The following is a 19,929-nucleotide window of genomic DNA, read 5'->3' on the forward strand; positions in this document are numbered from 1 at the left end:
ATTAGGGAGGACTGGTGGGAGGACACCGGAATGCAGTTTATACCTACATTTGACTTATGATTGTTTCAACCAAAAGGTGTCAGTTCACACTAATTTACAGACTTTGGAGGTTATAAAATCATTCCTTCAGGAGCCAAGGAGATTCAAGAGTTTCTTGTCATAGACTGCAAATAAATGGCCACAAATTCTTTTCAGTGCTTATACAGTTCTGACACCTGTTGTTGTCATGAGTTCTAAATATTATATCTTTATATGACATGTAAAACTATAACATTTATTATATTATTAAATATATATATTATATAAGTATATATAACATTTATTGCATTATTAAATATTTGTTTACACATATATAATTATATATACATTATATTTAATAACATAAAAATAGGAAATTTCGGGGCGCCTGGGTGGCTTGGTCGGTTAAGCATCCGACTTTGGCTCAGGTCATGATCTCACGGTCCGTGAGTTTGAGCCCCGCGTCGGGCTCTGTGCTGACAGCTCAGAGCCTGGAGCCTGCTTCCGATTCTGTGTCTCCCTCTCTCTCTGACCCTCCCCCATTCATGCTCTGTCTCTCTCTGTCTCAAAAATAAATAAACGTTAAAAAAAAAAATTAAAAAAAAAAAATAGGAAATTTCAACCATATAACAGTGCTATGACCCAATGAACTGTTTAGGTGCCAGTCCTAAGGATACAGGCAACAGGAGTTGATTTTTCTTTTTTCTCTTTTTAAAAAATATTTATTTATTTTTGAGAGAAAGAGACAGAGTACACGCAGGGGAGGGGCAGAGAGAGAGGGAGACACAGAATCTGAAGCAGGCTCCAGGCTCTGATCTGTTAGCACAGAGCCTGATGCAGGGCTTGAACCCACGAACCGTGAGATCATGACCTGAGCTGAAGTCGGACACTTAATCAACTGAGCCACCCAGGCACCCCGGCATTGGATTTTTCTACTTTGCTCATCCAAGGGTGGGGTTGCCTTTAGAATATTTAATTCAATTCTCATATCTTAAAAAAATAACAGCATTATTGAGATATAATTCATGTACCATAAAACTAACCCTTTTATTTTTTTTTAAGTTTATTTATTTTTTTAGTAATCTCTACACACAATGTAGGGCTTAAAGTCAACCCCAAGATCAAGAGTCACATGCTTTTATAACTGAGCCAGCCAGATGCCCCTTGACCCTTTAAAAAAAATTTTTTTTGTAACGTTTATTTATTTTTGAGACAGAGAGAGACAGAGCATGAATGGGGGAGGGGCAGAGAGAGGGAGACACAGAATCTGATACAGGCTCCAGGCTCTGAGCCATCAGCCCACACAGGGCTCGAACTCACGGGACCGTGAGATCGTGACCTGAGCTGAAGTCGGACGCTCAACCGACTGAGCCACCCAGGTGCCCCGCCTTGACCCTTTTAAAGTGTATAATTTATGAAGGATATTCTACTTTTTTGTGTTGCTGTTCGGTTTTGGTACCAGGGTGATACTGGCCTCATAAAATGAATTGAGGAGTGTTCCTTACTCATCTATTTTCTAAAATGGTATTAATAGATTTGGTAGTATTTATTCCCTTAAAATATTTGATATATTTCACCAGTGAAGACATTTGGCATGGGCTTTTCCTTGTGGGAAGAATTGTATTTACCGATTCAAGATTTTTACCCTGATATATGTCTATTCATATTTTTTTACTTCATTTTATTTTATTTTATTTTATTTTATTTTATTTTATTTAGTTTTGGTAATTTGTTCCCTCTAGGAATGCCTCTGTTTTCAACTATTTTTAAAATTATTGGAATTATGATGTTCGTAAGTATTCCCTTATAGTACTTTTCATTTTTGTAAGGTCTATAGTTTTGTCCCTCTTTTCATTTCTCATTTTGGTAATTTATACCCTTCTTTTCTTCTTAGTCTAGCTAAAGATTTATCAATTTAATTTTTTCAAAGAATGTGCTTTTGGGTCTTTTTCTCTATTTCCTTTTGGTTTTGATTCATCGATTTCTATTTTTATCCTATTTCCTTATTTCTACTTAATTCAGGCTTTTTCACTCCTCTTTTTCTACCTTCTTGAGACGGAAGCTTAAATTATGGTCTTCCTTCTAATGTAAGCACTTAATGCTATTAATTTCCCTCTAAGCACAGCTTTGGTTGCTTCCCTTAAACTTGATATGTTGTATTTTTGTTTCCATACAGTTCCAGATATTTTCTAATTTTCCTTATGATTTCGCCTTTGGCCCATGGGTTATTTATTTATTTATTTATTAAAAAAAATTAATATTGATTTTTGAGAGAGAGACAGAGCACAAGGAGAGGAAAGGCAGCAAGAGAAGGAGAGACACAGAATCTGAAGCAGGCTCCAGGCTCTGAGCTGTCAGCACAGAGCCTGACGTGGGGCTTCAACTCAAAAACCATGAGACCATGACCTGAGCCAAAGTCAGACACTTCACTGACTGAACTGCCCGGGCACCCCTAGAAATGTGTTAATTTCCAGATATTTGGGGGGTTCTTATATTTGTTTTTGCTAATTTAATTCCATTGTAGAAAGAGAACATATCTTGGACATTTTAGTGCTTTCAAATTTATAGAGGCTTGTTTTGTGACTTGCTATGTATAATCTATTCTGGATGGTGTTTCATTTGTTTGAAAAGAATGTGTATTCTGCTGTTGGAGTTTTCTACATGTCAAATATTTCAAGTTGGTTGATATTGTAATGCAGGTCTTCTATGTCCGTGTTGACTTTCTGTCTTCATTGCTGAGAGAAGAGTTTGAGATCTATAACCACAAGTGAATTGTAAATTTATCCTTTCAGTTCTCATGATTTTTGTTTTACCTGTATTAGAATTTCCTTCCTTTTGAAAGCTAGTTAATGTTCCTTTGTGTGTGTTTGTGTGTGCATATATGTGTGTGTGTGTGTGTGTGTGTGTGTATATATATATATATATATATATATATATGTAGATATATATGCCACATTTTGTTTACCCATTCATCCATCAATAAACACTTGGGTTGCTTCCACTACCACAAACATGGATGTTCAAATAGCTCTTTGAGTCCTTGATTTTGATTCTTTTGGGTATTTAAGAAGTGGAATTGCTGGATCAAATGGTAATTGTATGTTTAATATTTTGAGAAGCCACCATACTGTCTTCCACAGCAGGTGCACCATTTTATATTTCCTCCAGCTGGCAAGCCATGGGTTTTTTACCTCCCAGCAGGAATGAAGTCCATCCCCTCTGGCAGAAAAGTAGCTAGTTTTCTTAGCTAGCCCAGTCCACACTAGTAAAAACTAGAGTTCTGTGGCAACAGGTGGGGCAGGACAGAAGCAGCCTCAGGCATGTCTTGCCTGAGTAGATGTCACAGACATCTACTATCTCTATTAGAATTTCTAGCAGTTTTTCAAGAATTGATAGTTCTCAAATTGTTGTCTGTGTTTGGTTTCAAGAGCCTTGAAATGGCTGTTTTTGACAATTTTGTCCAGTTATGTACTTGTTTTGTGTGCAGAGGAATTGTTGACCACGTCACATAGCTGCTGCTGAAAGATTCTTCCACAGTTTCTTTTTTCTTTAAATTTTTTTTTAATGTTTATTTATTTTTAAGAGAGAAAGACAGACAGAGTAAGAGCTGGGGAGGAGCAGAGAGAGAGGGAGACATGGAATCTGAAGCAGGCTCCAGGCTCTGAGTTATCAGCACAGAGCCCAATGTGGGCTTGAACTCATGAACCTTGAGATCATGACCTGGGCCAAAGTTGGTCACTTAACTGACTGAGCCACCCAGGTGCCCCGTTCCACAGTTTCTTTTTATTTTTTTTTTATTATTATTATTTTTTAATTTTACGTGTTTTTTTTTTTAACGTTTATTTATTTTTGAGACAGAGAGAGACAGAGCATGAACAGGGGAGGGGCAGAGAGAGAGGGAGACACAGAATCTGAAACAGGCTCCAGGCTCTGAGCTGTCAGCACAGAGCCCGACGCGGGGCTCGAACTCAAGACCGCGAGATTGTGACCTGAGCCGAAGTCAGCTGCTTAACCGACTGAGCCACCCAGGCACCCCAACACAGCTTCTTTTTAAGTGGGGACCTGTATTAGTCATGTAAAAGAAATCCAACTAAATTAGTTAGGACTTTAAGAATTTTGAGTCACAGAACTTCCCCTTCTCCCAAACTGGCTGAAACAATATAGAAAATTGATGGCTCACAATTTTTTAAACAATTATTTTTTAATTTATTTTTATTTTTGAGAGAAAGAGAAGGCTCAAGAGGGGCGGAGAGAGAAGGGGAGAGAGAGAATCCCACACACCCGAGATGGGGCTCAAGCTCACCAGCGGATTATGACCTGAGCCAGATGCTTAACCGACCGAGCCACCCAGGCATCCCTATGGCTCACAATTCTAAACAGTCTATAGGATAGTTTATAAGTTAAGTCAGACAGGTGAGGTTTGATAGTGCAGCTCTAACGATGCCACTACACGCCTAGTTCTCCTTTCCAGCACTCATTTGACGGTACTGACTTCATCTTCAGGCTTTATTGGTGCCTTTTCCCTAGATGCTATCCCTTCAGGCTTTCCCCTTGAAGGAACAAAACACTTGCCCCACTTTCAGACCTCATATACTCAACACCATACCAGAAGAGCAAGGAGGCTGCAGTTTATTAGAAGATCCATCTTAGGTCTCTGTGGAACTCACTGGTTCTGACTGGTTTCCATGACCATCTCAGAAGCTGCCAGAAGGAATGGTTATGCTGGACGGCTTAAATGGGAGGAATGAATGCTCAGGAGGCAACCAACAAATGTTATACAACCACACAAATTAGCCCTAAATAAGAATAAATAAACAACTGTATCGGCTCCCCCAGCGAGGCTCATATGCTCAAAGCACTTAAAGAAGAATTGGCCTTTGAAACTAAAACCAGAGTCTTCATGCTGTCAGCAATTGATTTCTCGTTCCAACCCACCCTCCCCTCCTGTTTTGGCCTCATTCATGGCTACTGCAGAAAAGGCTCACCTTATGAAGGATATGGCCATCAGCAGTTACCCCAATAAGCGGCTTTTCCCCCCTCCCTTTTCTTTGTCCATGTAGCAATTTCAAGCAAGGGCTCAATAATGCCCAACTCAGGTCAGTGCCTATCCCTTGGCCCAAATAGTGCTGCCAGAAGCAAAGAGTATTGTAACTGACGTTGTAACATGCCCATCTCAGTGGTCAGAGGACACTCTTCTGTTGCCAGAAGGGCAAGCAGTCGGGAAACAACAGGTACCAAAGACCCTGCTGGGATCTAATTGTGGGAGGCTCTTGAAAGTCAGGCTGAGGGGGCTGAACTTTACTGAGTAGAAAACACGTGTACAAGGGAGAGACCTATTGTCAACTTGTCGGTTTATCTGGGAGGTACAGGGCAGGGCAGATCCCACGGATTCATCTACATAATACAATGAAGTTCTGAAGACAGTATTGCACGTAGGTATGTAAATGATCAGGAAGGCCATTTATCCCAAAGCATATCTTTCCCCTGATTAGCCACCCAACTTTTATAAAACAAGAACACTTCAAAAGACCCGGTTTCCAGCCACGCATTAGCAGAATAATTCTTCAAGCCTAGGAGTCTTGGGGGGAAATTTAGTTATTGTCAGCCTTCCCCAGGATTGTTATTTCTCCTTGCAACCTAAGCGTGCGGCCGGGCAGTGCTAATTCAGGTCTTCCTTTGCCAATGTTGAACCAAGGAGGGCGGTGGAAGACGGCAGTCCCACAGCACGGCACGCACCAAGGGCTGGCCCTTGTCAACACCTATTGTAGGAATTCTTAGAGGGGTCCCGACACAGAGCTTTAGGCCAAGTTTCGCCTCAGAGGCCCACGGAGCTTCCTTTAAAGAAAGCCCACAGCAAGAGTCCCCACCCAAGCAAAAGATTCCCCACCCAGTCCAAGGCCGGGAAGATGCCCCACCCAGCGGCAGGCTGGGCCGGCCTCCTAGGCTGGTTTAACTGGTTGGGACGACCGAAGCCTGCTGGAACAAAAGGTCTGCACTTCGGGAGCTGAGGAGCAGCCAGCCAGAGGGTGGAGAGGAAAGCTCTTTCCTTTCTCAAGACCACCGCAGCCGCTGCCCCAAAACCTCCTTCACTGATACTCGCTGGAGGTAGGTGTTACATCCCACCCAGTCCCCCAAGACCCGGGACTGCGCAGGCGCTCGCTGAGCACCCGCGCGGCGCGTTCTCTCGCGCGCTCCCTCAGCTTCCTTAGCGAGCCCCTGGGCCGAAGGAGGCGCGGTGCTTCCAGGGTGTTGTAGTGTGCTTCCTCGACGAAGGGCCCTCACGTAAACTGGGCGCTGGGCGACGGAGAACTACGCCTCCCAGCGTGCCCCGCGCGAGGGCACAAGGCGTTTGCCCTTGACGGCTTTAGCCGTCAGCGCAGGGAGGAGGACCCGGGAAGCCGGCAGCGGCAGTAGGAGGGAATGCGCGTGCGCGCTGGGCCGGCTAGTCCCGTTCTGTCCCAATCATTGTAAACAGGCGGAGGCTGGGGCGGGGTGGGAATGGGGCGCCCGAGGCCGGCCAGGGGCGCAGCGCAGGAGGCGCCTACGGTGGCTGCGGCGGCACGGTGAGCGCGAGGAGGCGGCGGCTGCGGCGGGGCGGGCGGTCGCGCGGCGTTAGGCACAGGTCAGTGGCGGCCAGCGGTGGCGTGCGAGGGTCGTGGCGGTGCCCCTCGCCTGCCCGCGGGGCGCTCTCCGCACCCACCTCGCAGCGACGTCTGTCAGGCAGCGTGCGGGGCTGGGAGCTCGCCGCGCGCGGGGTTGGAGTTGGGGGTGGGGGGCGTGGCTGCCCCGAGTGCGGGTTCATCCCGGGCAGGCTTCTCCCCAGTTCTCGCCCCCTTGCCGGCCGTTCCTCCCATTTGCCGGCCGGGCCTCCCTCGTGGCACCCGCGTTTGTGATTTGGTGCTCTCGGGGTCCGGAGGAGGAGGGTCGGGAACCGGGCCCCTCCCCCCTTGAGTCTCCAGGCCTCAGGGCAGCTCTTGGGCACCGGAACGGAGGAGAGGGGACTCTGTCTTTTATATAATCACTGTTTTTTCATCGCACCCGGAGTATTGACCCGTCTCCGGGACTTGCCCAGTGGGCTAGGAAAAGGCTCTTGATGTTTCCCACCGCTGGCATGGAAGCAGTGGAGCTCCTTTGAGTGCTTCGGTCTTTCGTTCAGGTTTCAGTGCGAATGGGGACAGATCTGGAGTTGAGAATCCTTCTTACAACTCATTCTCAAGTATGCTTGTGCCAAAAGGCTCTTCTTGAGGTCGCACCCCCCTCCCCCTTTTAAAATTTATCCTTAGCAGAGTGGAACAGGTTTTACACAATATTCCACACCTCAGTCTTAACCTGAAATAATTAGGCTGTTTCGAGTTTTGCGATTCATTACTTCCGAGCCTCCCTCTTACCTAAGCAGCTTGTTACTTCTAAGGCCTAGTAGAGTTCTTGACAGTAATTAAAATGTGAAGTCGAGATACTTTGAATGTGCATGGTAAGAGAAGTGCAGTCGTTTGGACATGGAGTTCACACACCATCTAGCCTGATTAGAAAAGCTTTCGCTGAATTTTTTTAGTGGAGTGGGCATGTTCGAAGGCTGCTGCAACTTTAGGTAGCATTCCATCATACTTGGGAGTTATTCATAAAATATTTAAGTGGTGATAAGGAGCAAGCTCGCTTTTGGTTTGGTGATTATGGAGGCAGCACTTCCAAATGAAAAAATGGGACTGCGAATAAGAAAGGTAACCTCACTTGACACGTTTCCAGTTATCTTGGTGATTTGATAGTTCCTTTCTGAGTGTCTTCCCGAAAATGAGTAATTGCTGTAAACTGTATTGGCAGTAGGAGAGGTAGGAAGGAAGTTAGTTAGTAGAGTGGTTCCCACTTTTCAAAGTGACCCATAGATTTAAGTGGAGTAGGCTAGTTTAACAGTAACCATAGGGCGGTAATTCTTTGAACAAAGAATCTTGAGGCCATGTACCATAACTTAATTTGCTCTCTCTTCAAAATAATCTCTCATTTTAGGTCTTTCTAATTTAGAAAACCAGAAGTGTCAGAAAATGAATATTTAATTTGTATCGTTGTGTTTGCACAGCTGTTTGCTTGGCAAGGAGAGATTGGGCCTGAATGTAACCCCCAAATATGTCCTTTTTGAAAGAAAATTCCTGATCGAAACCTAAGTTAGTATATGTGGGAGGAATAAGGAAGAATGCAGGTCATTTAGTATGGGAGAATTACTAGTAATAATTCCATAGCAGCAGGTACTGTCCCAGGTGAAGAAGACTTCCAGATGGATAAGGCACTGCCCCTGCTTTCAGAATGGTCAGATTCTATCTCTGACTTGAACCGTTACCAAGTACAGTACGTTTTTGAGATTATTTTGACTGGACAAAGCGTGGGCGTATACAGGGTGTACAAAGGAGTTAGTGGCCAGTTTCCTAAGGGAAGAGAAGAAGAGATTGAGAAAGGTGGCAGCGGTAAGGAAAACGTTACGTATAGGAGGGGATGAAAAGAGTAAGGATGGGCATTTAGGTAGAAGGAGTGTGAGCAAAAGCACAGGGGTCTAAGCTGCCATAGTGAGTTGGCAGAGGCGAAATTATGGATAGTCTTATACACAGTTGAAGTAATGCCAGCTTTTATCTTGTGAGCAAATAGGAGTCACTGAGACAGGATAAAGAAAAGAGAAGCCTAGGCCAGCTCAACCCATTAGCTCCCTGCTGTGTGTTAGGTGTTGTGTTAGGTACTTCATGCTTTAAATTCTTAAACTTGAAGGTTTAGGCATGACTGAGGCAGAAAATGAGAGAAAGGAACTTAAGGCAGAAGGAAAGCTGGACATGATTAGAGAGAGCATAGAACACTTTTAAAAATTAGAAGTCGTTCTCTACAACTATAGCATTGGGTTTATGGTGGGAAGTAGAAGATGAGGCTGCCTAGATAGATCCTTGAGCATTGCATGCCATTCTAGGGATTCTAGAGGTTTTTTTTCCTATAGATAATAATAGAGTTCATGGATTTTAATCAGGAAAGATTCTTGAAAGGTTTTCATTTTAGAAAGATCATTCTGGTATTACAGAATGCAGATTTCAGTAGGGAGGGAGGGGAGGTAAGGCAGGGTGCACAGAGACTGGTTAGGAGTTTTTGTCATAATTGAGGTGACAAGTAAGACCCTACGTTTAAGGTAGCAGCAGTGGAGATACACAGGAGTAAGTTCCTAGCACAAACATTTAGAAAGTAGAATTCATAGGATTCAGTTACAGTTGGATTTTAACTTGGGTGATTGAATAGACAATGGTAAAGTACATTTGACCCTTGAACAATGCAGGGGGTAGGGGTGCTGACCCCCTTGCAGTCTAAAATTCATGTATAACTTTTGACCCCCTCAGAACTTAACCACTAATAGCCTGCTGTTGACTGGAAGCCCTACTGATAACAAAAAGTCAATTAACACATATTTTATATGTCATGTGTGTTATATACTGTATTCTTACGGTAAAGTTAGAGAAAAAAAAGTGTTATTAAGAAAATTATAAGGAAGAGAAATACGTTTACAGTACAGTACTGTATTTATGGAAAAAGACCACATATGAGTGGACCTGCACAGCTCAAACTCATGTTGTTCAAGGGTCAACTCTGTACTGAGACAGGGACTTCAGGAAGAGGAGCAAACTTGGGGAGGAACAGTATTTTAGCTTTTGGATATACTGAATAGGGAGTTAATCTATGAAACATTCAACTGGAAACATTGGCTGCAGAGTCGGGTGTGTGGATTTGGAGTCTCCGAGAAGTCTTACTGTGCAAGTCAGCAGGCTGTATTCTAGGTGGTAGCTGAAACCTTTGATTTAGGTAATACCATGTAGGAAGAATTTACCAATGGAGAATAGTCCTGGAAATAGACAATGGAGAATAACATTTAAAGCCAGATAGAGGAATAAGACCTGGAAAGGGAAATTCCTGTGTTTAGAGATGCAGAGAAATCATGAGAAAATGTCATAGAAGCCAAAATGGAATCATTTCAAAAGGAAGTTATACTTCAAAACCAACTCTCCAGGAAAAAAAAAAAAAATTAAAAAAACCTATGCTCTAACTGCTTTGAGAACTTGAGTTAAACAAGGATTGTTAGGAGTCTATTGAATTTAATAACTAAGATCAGTTGTAACATTCTACTTAATGCTTAACTTAAATTCTACTTAATACAATTAACTTTTGGGGAAGGAACTAGGTTTTATTGAATTGAGGAGTTAATAGAAGGTCAGAGAGTAAAGAAAATAAATGGAGATTATTTCAAGAATAAATAAGTCTTAGCTGTGAAGAATGGAAAGAGGTGTTAGCAGAAGGCAGAAAGGGTTAAGGGAGTGATTTTTAACATGGCAAAGATTTAAGCCTGCTTTTTTCAAGTGTACAATTTAGTGGTTTTTAGTATATTCATACAGTTGTGCAGCCATCTCCACAGTCAACTAGAACATTTTTATTATCCCGAGGAAGAAACCTTTTATGCATTGTCAGTCACTCACCATTCCCCCTACTCCCACCCATTAGCAACCACTAACCTACTTGCTCTCTCTGGATTTGCCTACTCTGGACATTTTGTATAAATGGAATCATATATATTATCATTTGTGACTGACTTCCTTTACTCAGTATAATGTTTTCGATGTTTATCATATTGTAGCATATATCAGGACTTAATTCCTTTTTATTGCCAAATAATCTTCCATTGCCTGGTTGCACCATGTTTTGTTTATCCAGTGATCAGTTGGTGACTGAGTTTTTTCTACTTTATGGCTATTGTGAATAATGTTGGTGTGAATATTCATGTGCAAGTTTTGGTGTGGATGTATGTTCCTCCTGGGTATATACCTAGGAATAGAATTGCTGGATTGTATAGCGACTCTTACGTTTAACATTTTGAGGAAGTGCCAAACTGTTTCCCAAAGCAGCTGTACCATTTCATCATGCAGTGTAGGGATTCTGGTATCTCCATATCCTCACCAACACTTGTTATGTTCTGGGTTTTAAAATTTTAGTTATCATTGTGGGTGTGAATTGGTATCTCATTGTGGTTTTGATTTGATGATATTGACCATCTTTTCAATGGCTTTTGTAGGTCATCTTTGGAAAAATACCTACTCAAGTCCTTTGCCCACTTTAAATTGGGTTGTCTCTATGTTTTTGCCTTGTAAGAGTTCTTTTTGTTTATTCTGGATGCTAGACCCTTATCAAATAGATGATGTGCAAATATTTTCTTCCGTTCTTTAGGTTGTCCTTTTACTTTCTTGATAACATCTTCTGATAGTAAAAGTTTTTAATTTTGATGAAGTACAGTCTGTCCATTTTTTCCTTTTTGTTACTCATGATTTTGTTGTCATATTTAAGAATCCATTGTCAAATCCAAGGATGTAAAAATTTAGGCTAGTAGTCTTTTAAGAGTTTTATGGTTTTAGCTTTTATGTTTCGGTGTTGATTCATTTTGAGTGAATTTTTATGTGTGGTCTGAGATATGGGTCCGTTTTTTTGCATGTGGAAATCCAGTTGTTTCATACCCATCTGTTGAAGAGACCATTCTTTTCCCATTGAATAGTCTTGGCACCCTTGTTGGTAACCAGTTGACCATAGATGTTTGGGTTTATTTCTGGACTCAAATCAATTCTGTAGGTCTGTATGTTTATACTAATGCCAGTACTACATTGTTTTGGCTATTCTATAGTTTTGTAGTACCTTTTGAAATCGGGAAGTGTAAGTCTTCCACCTTCTTCTGTTTCATTATTTTTTGTGGCTTGATTCAGGGCCCATTGTAATTCCATGTTAAACGAAGATCAGCTTTTCCATTTCTGCAAAAGAGATTGTTGAAATTTTTTTTTTTTTTTTTTTTTTTTTTTTTTTATTTATTTTTTTGGGACAGAGAGAGACAGAGCATGAACGGGGGAGGGGCAGAGAGAGAGGGAGACACAGAATCGGAAACAGGCTCCAGGCTCCGAGCCATCAGCCCAAGCCCGACGCGGGGCTCGAACTCACGGACCGCGAGATCGTGACCTGGCTGAAGTCGGACGCTTAACCGACTGCGCCACCCAGGCGCCCCGAGATTGTTGAAATTTTGATAGAGTTTGCATTGAATCTATATATCCCTTTGAGTTAGGGCATTATTATTTTGTCTTAACATTGTTGAGTCCTCCGGTCAGAAAAGTCTACATTCCCTATGTTGTACCTTTTACCTCCACAAATGGAATTTTTTTAAAATTTCATTTTTGGACTGTATCATCATACACAGTTAATTTTCTATCTTCATCTTGTATCCTATAACGTTGTTAAACTCATTTATTGGCTCTAATAATTTTCTAGTATATTCTTTAGGGTTTTCTATGTAAGATTCTGTCATCTGTGAATGGAGACAGTTTTACTTCTTCCTTTGCAATGTGAATGCCTTTTTTTTTTTTTTTTTTTTTTTTTTTTTTTTTTTTTTTTTTTTTGCCTGGTTGTCCTGGCTAGAACTTCCAGTTCAATGTTGAATAGAAGTGGCAAGGACAAATCTCCTTGTCCTCTTCCTGGTCTTAGGAGGAAAGCTTCCAGTCTTTCACCATTAATTGTAATGTTAACTATGGGTTTTTCACTGATGCCCTTGATCAGTTTGACAAAGTTCCCTTCTATTCTTAGTCTGTCAGATGTTCTGTTAAATGTTGGTTAAGGTTCCTACATATTTTTTAATTTAAAAATTATTTTTCAAATTATTGATTTTCATTGTTATTTCATTGTGGTCAGAGAATATACTTTACGTGCTTTCAGTCTTATAAAATTTATTCAGGTTTGTTCATGGCCTAACATATGATCTTTCTTTAAGAATGTTCCAGGTGCACTTGGGATGAATCTGTATTCTGCTATTGTTGAGTGGAGTGTTCTGTGGATTTCTGTTAGGTTTAGTTTAAAGTATTGTTCAAGTCTTCTCTTTTTCTTATTGATGTTTTGTCTAGTTAGTCTATACGTTTTGAAGTCTTCAACTATTGTTGAACTGTTTTTCCTTTCTTTTTTTAAAAAAAAATTTTTTTTTTTAACGTTTATTTATTTTTGAGATAGCATGAACGGGGGAGGACCAGAGAGAGAGGGAGACACGCAGAATCTGAAACAGGCTCCAGGCTCTGAGCTGTCAGCACAGAGCCCGACGCGGGGCTTGAACTCACAGACCGCGAGATCATGACCTGAGCCGAAGTCGGATGCTTAACCGACTGAGCCACCCAGGCGCCCCTGTTTTTCCTTTCAATTTAGTTAGTTTTTTTGTTCCATGTCTTTTAGGGTTCTGTTATTAGGTGCATATATGTTTGTAATTGTTATCTTACCGTTTTATCATTAAATATTTTTCTTTGTCTCTTAGAATATATTTTTGTTTTAAAATTTATTTTGTTACTAGTATAGCCAGTCCTCCCAGCACTCTTTTGGTTACTGGTTGTATGAAATATCTTTTTATTTTCAACTTGTGTCTTAGAACCTAAAGTGAGTGTCTTATGGGCAATAGATAGTTGTATCTTTAAAAAAAAAAAAAAAATCTGTTTTGCTAGTGTCTGCCTTTTAATTTTGGGAATTCAACCAATTTATATTTGAAGTAATTATTCATTAATAAGAACTCCTGCCCTATTACTGTTTGTTTTCTATATATTTAAAAAAAAAATTTTGTTTTCAACGTTTATTTATTTTTGGGACAGAGAGAGACAGAGCATGAACGGGGGAGGGGCAGAGAGAGAGGGAGACACAGAATCGGAAACAGGCTCCAGGCTCTGAGCCATCAGCCCAGAGCCTGACGCGGGGCTCGAACTCACGGACCACGAGATCGTGACCTGGCTGAAGTCGGACACTTAACCGACTGCGCCACCCAGGCGCCCCTGTTTTCTATATATTTAAAATTTTTTTTTATTCATTTCTTCCATTATTGCCTTTTCTGTTTCTTTGCAGTGTACTATTTTAATTCCTATATTTTGTTTACTACATAGTTTTGAGTTAGCTCTTAGTGGTTAACCTGGGGTTATGATTAACATTTTAATTTGTATTAGTCTAGTTCAGATTAATAACAGGTTAATTTCAACAGTGTACTCCTATAGCTCCACTCCCCTTTATAGTGCTGTTGTCACAAGTTGTATCTTTATACCTTGTATGTCCATCTGATTTAAAACTGTTGCTTTATGCAGAGAAAATAGATACAAATGAAAAATACATTTATGCTATCTTTTACATTTACCTATGTAGTTACTTTTACTGCCGTTCTTTATTTCTTCATGTGGATTCAAATTACTGTCTAGTGTCCTTTCATTTCAGCATGAAGGACTCCCTTTAGCATTTCTTGTAGGATAAGCCAATTAGCAATGAATTTTTTCAGATTTTTTTCTTCTGAGAATGTATTATTTTTTTCTTTCAATTCTGAAGGATAATTATACAAGATGAAGATTCTCGGTTGACAGTTTTTTCCTTCCAGTACTTTGATTATGTCATCCCACTGCCTTCTGGCCTGTATGGTTTCTGATGAGAAGTCAGCTGTTAATGAATGAAGATGCCTTGTATGTGATGAGTCACTTCCGTGGGCTTCTTTCAAGATTCTCTCTTTGTTTTTATAACTATTTGATGAAGATGTGCCTCAGTGTGAATTTCATTGAATTTCTCCTGCTTGGAGTTTAGTGAGCTTCTTTGATATATAGATTAATATTTCATTAAATTCGAGAAGTTTTTAGCCACAGTTTCTTCAGATATTATTTCTTCACTTTTCTCTCTCTTCTTTTGGGACTGCCACTGCCAGATGGTGTACCACAGATCTCTTAGGTTTTGTTATATTTTCTTCATTAATTTTTCTTTCTGATCCCCAGACTGATTATATCAATTGACCTGTCTTTTTTTTTTTTTTTTTTTTTTTTTTTTTTTTATTTTTGGGACAGAGAGAGACAGAGCATGAACGGGGGAGGGACAGAGAGAGAGGGAGACACAGAATTGGAAACAGGCTCCAGGCTCCGAGCCATCAGCCCAGAGCCCGACGCGGGGCTCAAACTCACGGACCGCGAGATTGTGACCTGGCTGAAGTCGGACGCTTAACCGACTGCGCCACCCAGGCGCCCCTCAATTGACCTGTCTTTAAGATCACTGGTCTTTGTCCTGCCTTCTCAAATCTGATGTTGAGTCTGTATAGTGAATTTTTCATATCAGTTGTTATACTTTTTAATTCCAGAATTTCTATTTGATTCTTTAAAAAATAATTTTTTAATTTTTATTTATTTATTTTTAGTGTTTATTGACTTTGAGAGAGAGAGAGTGCACACGTAAGCAGGGGAGGGGTGGAGGGAAAGGGAGAGAGAGGATCCCAAGCAGACTCTGTGCCATTAGCACAGAGTTCGATGCAGAGCTTGAACCCGTGAACGATGAGATCATGACCTGAGCCAAAATCAAGAGTTGGATGCTTAAATGACTGAGCCACCCAGGTGCCCCTAAAAGTAATTTCTATCTTTTTATTAATGTTCTCTACCTGGTGAGACAGAATTCTTACGCTTTCTTTTAGTTTTTTAGGCATCATTTCCTTCAGCTTTTGAACATACTTAAATCAGATCTTAAAGTCTTTGTCTAGTAAGTCTGATATCTCGGATTCCTTAGGGAGTTTCCGGTGATTGCTTTTTTTTTTCCTGTGTGTGTGGGCCATTCCTTCTTGTTTCTTTACATGTGCGTAATTTTTTGTTGAAATTGGACATTTTGAGTATTATAAAATGGCAGTTCTGGAAATTAGGTTCTCCTCTTTCCCCAGGGTTGTTGCTACTTGTAACTGTTGTTAGTTGTTTAGAAACTTTTCTGAACTAATTTTCTAAAGTATATATATTCTTTATTATGTGTGCCCATTGAAGTCTGTGTTCTGTTAGCTTATTGGTCAGCTAATGATTGGACAGGTATTTCCTTAAAACATTTCATACCAAAAATATCTCCCAGTATGTTCAGAGGGGTGTTGTGCTACTGTTGAAGTATTCCTTGAGCACTCGGCCACTTTACAGCTCTGGTTAGTCTTAATTTCCTGTTTGTATAAAGGTCAGGGTCATCCAGAGTGAGCCTTCTTGGTACAGTAAACTCAGTGAGATTCACACTGAGACTCTTAATCAAACAGTTGAAAAACAAAGAGAGAATCTTGAAAGAAGCAAGACAGAAGTGACTCCCCACATACAAGAATCCTCAATATCACTTAACAGCCAACTGCTCTGACTTCTTAGCAGAAACCATAGAGGCCAGGAAGTGGTGGGATGACATAGTCCAAGTACTGGAAGAAAAAAAAAAGTCAAGAGCTGGCAAAATTCCTGAGCATGTGCACAGCCCTGGGCATACACATTGCGTCCTAGATTTCCCAGGAATCTGTTCAAGGTCTTTATTTCCCAAAACATCTCATCGCCCAGCCTTACCACTCAAGGTTTTTTGGTCAGTTTGTTTGCCCCAGCTTTTACTCATTGCATCAGGCAGCAGCGCTGAAAACATCTGCCTGTAAATGTTTTTGGCAAATACCCTTTGTGTCCTGTAGTGGCTTTAGCTTTGGGGAAAGTCTGAGGTAGCAATATTAGGTGAGATAAAGCTCGACTTTTCAGAAAGTCTTCCAGGGAGCCCTTAGGTAGGTCAAAACAAATAGTTTCAGTTTGTTTGTGAATGAGGTTTGTTCTGCCGGCCAGTGCTGGGAACGTGTGCTGCTGTTTTCATGGCTGCCACTGATCTGCGGAGCTCAGGGTAGGACGAGAGTAAGTTAAATGCCACAAAGCTCTGTGTTTTTACCAAGATTTAGCGGAGTCTTGAATAAGTAATCCTGGGATTGCTGCAAGCTTTGGGTTAGTTTCTGCTGTTCTGGAAAAGTTGATTCTCACAGTTTTTAGTTGCTTTTATGGAGGGGTGGACTTTTGCTGTTTCTTATGCCAGCATTTTGCCAACATTCCATCTATTACACTACACTTAACTTTTAGGCTACCTGGTATTCGTATAGTTCAAGTGAATTTCATGTAGCATACAGTAAGCCAGCATATTCTTCTTCTCAGTGCTTTATTTTTAAAGGATTTTAGATGTGTATAGAGATGCAATGTAAATAAAGGTTTCTTGGCTGTTATAAATGTGATGTTAAGTATCCTTTTACTTATATTCTTGCTTACTTTTGTGTGTTTGAGGATAAGGTTTTAATAGTGGAATTGCTAGGTGAGAATATTAATTTTTGATAGGTTTTGTTAAATTGCCCTTTTAAATGTATCAGTTTACGCTTTTACTACTAATGTATTAGGGTGTCTCTTTCTACACACCCTTCCATTATTGGGTATCAGACCTGTTCATCTTCAGAAGATTTGCAGTTAAAAAAGAACATGTCTTTAATTTCCTATTCCTTAATTTTTAAAATCTCTTTTTTGTGTGTTTTGTGTTTATACCCTCTACCATTTTTTTCTTTTTTAAAAAATTTTTAATGTTTTTTTAGATTTTATTTTGTGATATAATTTATTGTCAAATTGGCTAACATACAGTATGTAAAGTATGCATGTTTATTTTTTCTGAGAGAGAAAATCCCAAGCAGGCTCCATGCTTTCAGTGCAGAGCCTGATGTGCGGCTCTTTCCCACAAACCCTGAGATCATGACCTTAGCCAAAATCAAGAGTCAGATGCTTAACCAACTGAGCCACCCAGGTACCCCTTGTTTTTCTTTTTTTTACTTTTTTTTTTTTTTTAATGTTTATTTTTGAAGGAGGGAGAGACAGAGTGTGAGTGGGGGCGGGGGCAGAGAGAGGGAGACACAGAATTCGAAGCAGGCTCCAGGCTCTGAGCTGTCAGCACAGAGCCCGATGTGGGGCTCGAACCCACAAACTGTGAGATCATGACCTGAGCCAAAGTCAGACACTCAACCGACTGAGCCACCCAGGCGCCCCTTTTTTTTCTTTTTAAAACATTTTATAAAATATTTGCCACATGCAGTGTCAGTATTTTTTTCCACGTTTCTTCTTGGCTTATTATTTTTTTAAAGTTTAAGTTTTTTTAAAGTTCATTTAATTATTTTTGAGAGCATGCAGACGCTCAGGGGGCAGGGGCAGAGAGAAAGGGAAAGAGGGAGAATTCCAAACAGGCTGCACACTGTCAGCGCTAAGCCTGACACGGGGCTTGAACTCAAGAACCGTGAGATCATGCCCTGAGCTGAAACCAAGAGCTGGATGCTTAACTGACTGAAACACCCAGGTCCCCCTCTTCTTGGCTTTTTAAATGTGTTTACGATGTTTTTAAAATTTTTTGAGGGGTTTTCAAAGGGACAATCACAAAGAAAAGGCAGGAAAAACCTCATTTTTCAGAGTGTTAGATGGGGGAGAAATATAGTTTAGAAAATTTCAAGTTTTGTCCAGACATTTTTTTTTTTTTTTTTTAAAGTTAGTGAAAGCTCGAGCGCCAGCATGAGCAGGGGAGGGGCAGAGAGAGAGGGAAAGAGAAAATCCTAAGTAGGCATCGGGCCTGTACAGAGCCTAATGCAGGGCTTGATCTCAGAGGGTGAGACCACGACCTGAGCTGAAATTAAGAGTCAGACGTTTAATCGACTAAGCCACCCAGGTGCTCTGTCCAGACATCTTTATACTCTTGCTTTTTTTTATAGTTAATAGCACAAGTAAATATTGGCTAATCTTCTTATTGCTTACTGAGTGCCTACTATATATGAGGGATTCCATTCTACTTAATCTTGCCAATGCCTTGCCAGATGTCAGTATTCTTTTGTACAGATAAGGAAATTTGGTCTCTGAAAGGTGATGGTACTTAGTCAAAACCCATAGTTGTGTTCCAGACAGAGTTAAGATTCGAGCCCAGATCATCAAACTCCAGAGCCCAATATACTTCCTATTTACCAAATTAGCTCTCTGTCGGGATATTTCCCAGTTTCCTTACAGAGGGAAGGGAGTCTGCATGAGACAAGTTTGATTGTGTTTTTCTCAGCCATTAAAGATGCTGCCAAAGGAAGAACAACTTAATTTCTTGTATGTTCTTGCAGAGATATTTTATACACATACAAAGATACATGTATATCTTTAAACATGTATATCTTCCATTCTAAACAGTTGTAGTACATGGAGTGAGGGAATCAATATTTGTTGAGCGCTTGCTGCGTACCAGGCACTAGGCCTATTTCTTTTTTTTTTTTTTTTTTTAATTTTTTTAATGTTTATTCATCTTTGAGAGACAGAGAGAGAGAGCATGAGTGGAGAAGGGGTAGAGAGAGGGAGACACAGAATCCGAAGCAGGCTCCAGGCTCCAACGAGCTGTTAGCACAGAGCCCGACGCGGGGCTGGAACTCACAAACCGTGAGATCATGACCCGAGCCGAAGTGGGCCGCTTAACTGACCGAGCCACCCAGGCGCCCCAACTAGGCCTATTTCTTTGAGTGAAGTCCTTAAAACTGATTGCCTTAGAAAGTTGTACAAATATTTAGATACGAAGCTTCTGCATAAAAAATTGTTAAAAACAAAAGTACTAGTAAAACATTTGGAATTGCTTTCAGAGCCACCCAGGTGCCCCCAGTTTGGATACAGAAATACTGAAGAGAAAAAAGAGAGGGAAGATGAGGAAGAAAGCTCCCCTCTCCTATACTAGAAAGAAGACTTTGTAAGGAAAATTTGTAAATTGTAGCAATTTTAAGATGTTGGCAATTTTAAGTAGTTTCTTCGGAAGTTAAAATAATAAATCAAGACCTTTGACGTTCCACTTAGGAAAATCATGGGAAACAAAAGTGTGGATGTAAAACTGGAGACGAGGCTCGTTGAAGTCTATATTGTTAACCCCCTAGTGTGGTAACACAATTGGAAAGCAGCAGATACCATCCAAGTTTTTCAACTTAAGTTTAGTGTTTTAAGAAAATGAGCATATTATGACATTAAATTTAGCTTCCTTAGGTTTTCCTTAGGTTACTTTTTCTTTTTTTAAATTCACAGACTTTTTTAA

The 19,929-nt window shown here is 40.6% G+C and overlaps 1 protein-coding gene across 2 annotated transcripts in view; it reads left to right on the forward strand.

The window, feature by feature from the left end:
• The first annotated feature begins 6,466 nt into the window (after window positions 1–6,466).
• The window catches only part of RALBP1 (ralA binding protein 1), a 49,193-nt gene continuing 35,730 nt past the window's right edge, over window positions 6,467–19,929 (forward strand). Inside the window, exon 1 of one of the 2 annotated variants that reach the window (XM_058692708.1) lies at window positions 6,467–6,640. The gene's annotated coding sequence lies outside the window, so the exon portion shown is untranslated. The remainder of the gene's footprint in view (window positions 6,641–19,929) is intronic. The other variant, XM_058692707.1, reaches the window with a different exon arrangement.

This window comes from Neofelis nebulosa, chromosome 11, assembly GCF_028018385.1.
Source record: "Neofelis nebulosa isolate mNeoNeb1 chromosome 11, mNeoNeb1.pri, whole genome shotgun sequence".
NCBI lineage: Eukaryota > Metazoa > Chordata > Mammalia > Carnivora > Felidae > Neofelis > Neofelis nebulosa.